General features: G+C 39.5%; 1 pseudogene; it reads left to right on the forward strand.

Moving 5' to 3' along the window:
• Positions 1-652: 652 nt before the first annotated feature.
• On the forward strand, positions 653-2,041 carry LOC116094004 (annotated as a pseudogene).
• Positions 2,042-7,367: the final 5,326 nt, after the last annotated feature.

Consider the following 7,367-nt stretch of genomic DNA (forward strand, 5'->3'; position numbering starts at 1 on the left):
GTTATTACCATTTGTATAAAATAAGGAAATTTACCAGGCATTAAAAGAGAAGGTATGATTTGGTGATTTGAATGAGAATCATTCCCATAGGTTTATATATTTGAATATTTGGCTCCCAGTTGGTTGAATTGTTTGGGACAGATTAGGAGGTGAGAGCTTATTAGAGGAGGTTATATCACTGGGCATGGGCTGTGAGCTTTCCAATGCCCAGAACATGCCCTGTCTCAATCTCTTTCTTTCTTCTGCTTTTAGACCAGAACATAACTTCAACTACTGCTCCACTACTATGTCTACCTGTTCACCATTATAATCTATGAAACTGTAATGAATCTCCCAATTAAATGACTTCTTTTATAAGTAGCCATGGTCATGGTGACTCTTCACAGCAGTAACTAAGTCAATGATCTACAATGAAAAAAAAAATAGAAAAAAACTGACCCAGAAATAATGCAGTTTGTAGGTTTGCTGACCAGTGTATTAAAATTATTGTTATGAGTTTATCCCATATTTCAGATAGCTAGAGAAAAACTATACATTTTAATAGACATATAAAAATTTTATTTAAAACACAAAATAAAGTCCCAGATACAAAAGTGTAATGACTGGCTCTCACCTGCAGTCCCGCCTCTCCCAGGAAGCGGCGGGGAACAATATGGCAGATGGCAAGGAGCCAATGGCTGTTGATGGTGGGTATGGGGATGCTGGAAACTGGAAAGGTCGCTGGAACCATGTAAAGAAGTTACATGAGTAGTCTGGACCCTTCACACACCCTGATTTCGACTCAAACACTGAATCACTCAAGTTCTTGTTAGATACATGTAAAGTTCTAGTCATTGGAGCTGGTGGCTTAGGATGTGAGCTTCTGAAAAATCTGGCATTGTCTGGTTTTAGACAGATTCATGTTATAGACATGGACACTATAGATGTTTCCAATTTAAATAGACAGTTTTTATTTAGGCCTAAAGATGTTGGAAGACCCAAGGCTGAAGTTACTGCAGAATTCCTAAATGACAGAGTTCCTAACTGCAACGTGGTCCCACATTTCAACAAGATTCAAGATTTTGATAACACTTTCTACCGACAATTTCATATTATTGTGTGTGGCCTGGACTCTATCATAGCCAGAAGATGGATCAATGGAATGCTGATATCTCTTATGAATTATGAAGATGGTGTGTTGGATTCAAGCTCCGTTGTACCTTTGATAGATGGGGGGACAGAAGACTTTAAAGGAAGTGCCCGAGTGATTTTGCCTGGAATGAGTGCTTGTATTGAGTGTACTCTGGAGCTTTACCCACCACAGGTCAATTTCCCCATGTGTACCATTGCATCTATACCCAGGCTCCCAGAACATTGTATCAAGTATGTGAGGATGTTGCAGTGGCCTAAAGAGCAGCCTTTCGGAGATGGGGTTCCATTGGATGGAGACGACCCTGAACATATTCAGTGGATTTTCCAAAAGTCCATAGAAAGAGCATCACAATATAATATTAGAGGTGTTACCTACAGACTCACTCAAGGGGTAGTAAAACGAATCATTCCTGCAGTAGCTTCTACAAATGCAGTCATTGCAGCTGTGTGTGCCACTGAGGTTTTGAAGATAGCTACAAGAGCATACATGACCCTTAATAATTACCTGGTATTCAATGAACTGTACACTTACACACTCTGAGCAGAGAGAAAGGAAAACTGTCTTGCATGTAGCCAACTTCCTCAAAACATTCAATTTTCCCCATCAGCTAAACTACAAGAGGTTTTAGACTATCTAACCAATAGTGCTTCTCTGCAAATGAAGTCTCCAGCTATCACAGCCACATTAGAGGGGAAAACCAGGACACTTTACTTACAGTCAGTAACATCTATTGAAGAATGAACAAGGCCCAATCTTTCCAAAACATTAAAAGAACTGGGACTAGTTGATGGACAAGAACTGGCTGTTGCTGACGTCACTACACCACAGACTGTACTTTTCAAACTTCATTTTACTTAAGGAAAAAAATCTACACATAATAGAAAATTCATAGAAATAATATACTTTATAAATGGTATGGAATTGAAGAGCCGGGAAGATGAGGCAGTAGGGAACACCTAAGAAAGGAAATTTAATTGGCGTCATTTTTAGCATTAGTGTGGCTGGAATTTGACTTTTATATATATACATATATATAAAAAAAATGAATGACTCTTTTTTAACATTATAAGTTTCTCTTGAAGACTGAACTTTTGGGGTTGAGCTAGTAAGTATTTTCATTTTAGTAATATGGAAAAGTATGCCTCCAGGAAAGATTATGAACAAATGTATTGCTTCTTTTAAGCAGGACAAACACTGTCTTTTGTGTGAATTTGTTGTGGTCAAAGAGCATATTCCTCAGCGTGCATTTGAATATCCACATGTATAGAAATGTATCCTTGAATGGAAATGAGGAATTATGTCTTAAGAACATTAAATATTTACAACCTGACATCTAGAGGATATCAAACACAGGCAGTTTCTTCATTACTACTCATACAATTGTGACTACCCATGTGTGTGTTAATTATTGCAGAGTTTAACTGTCCATGATAATTTGTAAACAGTATTAGAGATTCATACTTGTGCATGAAAATACAAAATATTTTCATGTATTTATTTGCAATGCCACAGACCAGTATGCACAAATTTAAACCAAGACATGACTGTTCAAGGAAAATTAATGTTTAAACAGTTATCATTGATGCTTTTGCACTATTTATTAATAAAATTGTACATTGTCTACTTTTTATTGAAAAAAAAAGTGTAATGACTAAGATGAAGAATACGTCAATTGCAATTAACAGCAAGTTAGACGTAGTAGAAGAAAAAGAATACATGTGAGGATAGCTGGACAGACCACTGAACATTGTCCAGAGAGAAAGGTAATTTTGTAATGTACAGGAAAACAATGAGCTTTAAAAGGATTCAACTCGATTAGTATCCAACTGAGATGAGAAAGAAAATAGAAAAAAAATTAAATAAATGTTGAATTTATTCAACACTTGATAAAAATATAAATCCATAAACCCAAGAAGCGACACAAGCCCTGAACCTTAAAATATAGATACACAAAGGTGCACTGTATTTAATTACTTAAAGCTAGTTCTGAAGAAGACAACCTTAAAATCATCCAGAGTATAGAAAAGTATTATAAAGAGAAGCAAAGATAAGAATGCAAGGTGCTTCCTCTTGTAAGGGAGATTCCCATTGACAACATATAGCTAGAAAATAACAGATGAATGTAATGAAACACTGAAAGATGCAGAGAAGTCAATCTAGAACTCCATACTCAAAGAATGAAGATGAAATAAAGAATTTTCAAAAAGCTGATGAGATAGCTCAGCAGTTTAAACGTGCTTGTTACTCTTTCACAAGACTACAGTTTAGTTCCCCAAACCTGCATCATGCAGGTCACAGCCTCCTGTAACTTCAGCTACAGGAGGTCCAATGCTTTCTTCTGGCCTCTGTGAGCACCCACATGTGCACGCGCGCGCACACACACACACACACACACACACACACATACACACACACACTCACACACACACATACACACACACACTCACACACACACACATACACACACACACACTCACACACACACATACACACACAACTTAGTTAAATAATGAATTAATTAACTTAATCAAAATCTTTCTTAAAAAAATCTTTCAGACTCATAAAGAACTGCTGTACAAGAAATATTAAAGAATGCTGCTCAGGCTGAAGGAAAGGAACATTCAATAAAAACACAGATCTATAAGAAAGAGAGATTAGTAGTTCCAGAAATCAGATGTGTATAAGGAAGTATGAAGGCTCTCAGCTTTGTTCTGAAGTGGTCTTCAATCTGGTTAAAGTGGAAATGGTAGCAATGCTTCGTAGTTTGTGACACTGGAAAACCTGACCTGCACAGAGTCCACAAGGCTAGAAATGGAAACATACTGTTTTCTATACATGCATAATAACACATACATACATACATACATACATACATACAGTAATGTGGTATTCACTGGTGAGAAGCAAAGTTGGTGTGTGTATTCTGAACAATGCAACAAACACTGAAAATTCAAACAAAGAATGAGAGCTGGCAATCCCAATTAGAAGTCAAGGTGAAATTAGATCATCACAATCAATGTGGAAGAAAAAGTGAAACAGAACAAAGAGCTCATGGCACTAAAAGAAAACACAAACAGGGAGGTGGTAGATTTTAAGACAACTATGTCAATAATCACATTAAATGTAAATGGCTCAAACATCCCAATCAAAAGGGAGGAATGATTCAATTTTTAGAAAGCAAAAGCCATTATTGTTCATATTTAATCATACTTCCATATATGTAATATGTTTTTAAAAATATGATTTTCAAAAGAACCCCAATTTAAGAATCAGAACATAAATGGTTTAAAAGAATGGATACCCAAATGTTAATAGCAGTAAAATAGTATGAACTACCTGGCAGAGTTTCATTTAAGAAGCACTTGCAAGATGGACCAGGGGGTAAAATTCCTTGCCACCAAGCTTCACAGCCTTGAGTTCAATCCCTGAGACCTACATGGTAGGGAAAAAAAACATTCTCATAAGTTATTCTCTGACTTCCACACACATATCGTATATGCATGCCTCCACAAACACATCCCCACACGTATACACAATAAATAAATTAAATTAATTTTTGACACTAGAGATTCTGACTACAACTTTGTTTAAAAATAATGTCTTAGATGCTTTGTCTCTTTTGATTTTAGAGCCTCCTGTTAAGATGACGGTTACACAGTCACACCTTTGTGCTTGTAGAAGAATGAAAGCTGAAATTAGGAGATAAAAATACCTCTCTTTGTATTTTATTTCTTTTCTTTGAGTTCTTTTTTTCCTGTTGACTGAGCAGTAAAAGAAAACAGCAGCATAGTCTTGCGGTCTTTTTGCTCAGTGCACCAGCCTCATCATCGATCCGCTATCACCAAGTATATAAAGCAATGTTCGCTTCAGTGGCTCTACGCTTCCCTCCAAATAAACGGATGTAGGGTTGAAAACAGATGCCTACAAAGGTAAATTTAAGAGAAAATGCACTTTAAGTTGATTCAATTTTCCCACTCTCTGTCTCTCATAAATAACATGTAGGTGGACTGGATTATTTCATTATGCAAGATTGCTGAATATTTTTGGTTAATTTAAAGTTTTCTGTCAAGTTATCTTTTAAGGGCATTTGTTCCTGTGCAGGGATAGGGTGACATTAAAATGGCTTAATGCATAAATATTCAACAGCATGACCTGTGCTTCACTTAACTCTAGTCTATTTTCTCATGAACTAAGGCATATGAGTCCTTCTAAAATGCGTAAGTGTGGAGTAAGGCCAAGGTTGTCGAATGTGAAGCAGTGTGAAGTACCAGATGTGGTCCAGCTGGGAGTAAAACTGGAATGAAGTACAAGATCCTTGCATGTCTGAGTTTGGATGACAAGAAATTGAGACTGAACAAGGGGAGGAATCCCAACAGCTGGACATCAGGTAAAAAGAAAAAAAAAAAACACAAGAAAAGATGAAGAGATTGATGTGTACATTGAGTGCATCCAGCTTGCAATTGGCAGTCTAGACAAAAAAGACAAAAGAAGACACTCAATGTCAGGGGCAGTTTTGGCAGTAAAGTGGCAGGAATTGAAGAAGCTGGGGGGACAAGTGCAGAGAGCTGCAAGAACACCCCAAACAAGCACAACTTGTCTGGCATCCAATAGAGACTGAAAAGCTTCCATCCCTTTCTAGAACTGAGAAATCTGGAGCTAGCAGTTATCCATCTTCAGCCCTAGACTGAAGTACTGCTCAACTCATGAATATCTAGATGAGAGGAGAAAGAACACCAACAGCGTAGACTATGAGGGGGACAGTAGTCAAAAGAAACTTTTAAAAATCCGGTGCTGTGTGCCGTTCATCTCAGCATTCCTGAGGCAGAAGTAGAGGCAGGAGGAGCTCTGAGTTTGAGTTCAGCCTGGTCTACTTAGTGAGTTCCAGGACAGCTACACAGTGAAAACCTGTGTCATAACAAAAAGTTTAAAAAGAAAAGAAAAGAGAGGAAAAGAAAAGAAGAGGAAAGGAAAGGAAAGGAAAGGAAAGAACAGAAGAGAAAAGAAACTAATTCTCAGGCTTATGTGAACCCATAAGCCAATATTCTAATCTCCATTTTTTATCTTTTTATTGTGAATTTTACATCATGTACCCCAATCCCACTCATCTGTCTCCCCTGATACCCATCCTCCACCCTTACAACCTCCCCTACAACAGAAAAAAATCTCATTGTAGAAGCTGTAATGAATGTGTCACAGTGTACCCCACAGTAAACAGATTTCAGGACCACCTCTCCTACACTCACACCCTCAGGGCTGGCTCACCCACACAGCACAGTCAAGGTCAGCTCTACTGTGCTTGCCAGCTGAGGTTCAGGGTCTAGTCTCTCAAGTGCTGCAGCAGGTAAGGGACAGGGACAACTCTCCTGCTCTTTTGACCCCATTATACCAGTTTTCTTGCCCACTGCAAGTGGCAAGGGCAAAAGAAAGGGGAGGAGATCTCTCCTTTGTCCATGCCATCATGCCACAGACAAGGGGAAAGGCAACACTCCATGCTCACACCCTCTAGTCCAGCTCTCCTATACCTCCACCACCAAGGGTAAGCTCTACTGTGTAGCCAGGTGCAGGGTCTGGTCTCCCAAATGCTGTATGGGCTGGGGGAAGAAGATATCACTCCCTTGTTCTTGCCAACACATGAGATGAGTAGCAGGGCCAGCTCCCCCCCCCCAACTCATCCCCTTGGGCCTGGCTCACTCACCCACAACTCTCACAGTGAGCGGGGTCCATTTCTGGAGTACTATAGCTGGTTAGGTACAGCACTAGTTCTGCTTTCACATCCTCAGGGCCAGCTCTCCCAGGATGCCCTGGAGAGGAATGGGGCCAGATCGGTACAGCCCTCAGACATCAACATGTCCCCATGGCAGCAGACCAAACCAGGCACATCTACCAGGCCTTTGAAGGTAAAAGACCCCTGCAGCTGCAGGGCCAAAAAACCTAGCCATGACCTCTGGTGTTATCACCAGATACTCACATCAGGCTGTTCCTCACTACCCTCAAGTCTCTAGTTCTGCCGCTCTTCATTGTGCCCACATCATTCTCTTCCATTTCTCTACCTCTTACTCCTCTTAGTGCGCCCAGAGTCTCTGAGTGTCTATGGTCCATCTCAGGAATGGTCTCAGGAGTGCTATGCTTGACTCGTGCATTATGGCCCTGGGCAAAGGCCATCTTGGGCATGGTCAGCATCCCTAGACTTGCTTGGTGGTGGGATGGTTGTCTCAGGCTCACTTTTTTTTCAGGA

Source organism: Mastomys coucha, unplaced genomic scaffold (assembly GCF_008632895.1).
Source record: "Mastomys coucha isolate ucsf_1 unplaced genomic scaffold, UCSF_Mcou_1 pScaffold16, whole genome shotgun sequence".
Taxonomy (NCBI): Eukaryota; Metazoa; Chordata; class Mammalia; order Rodentia; family Muridae; genus Mastomys; species Mastomys coucha.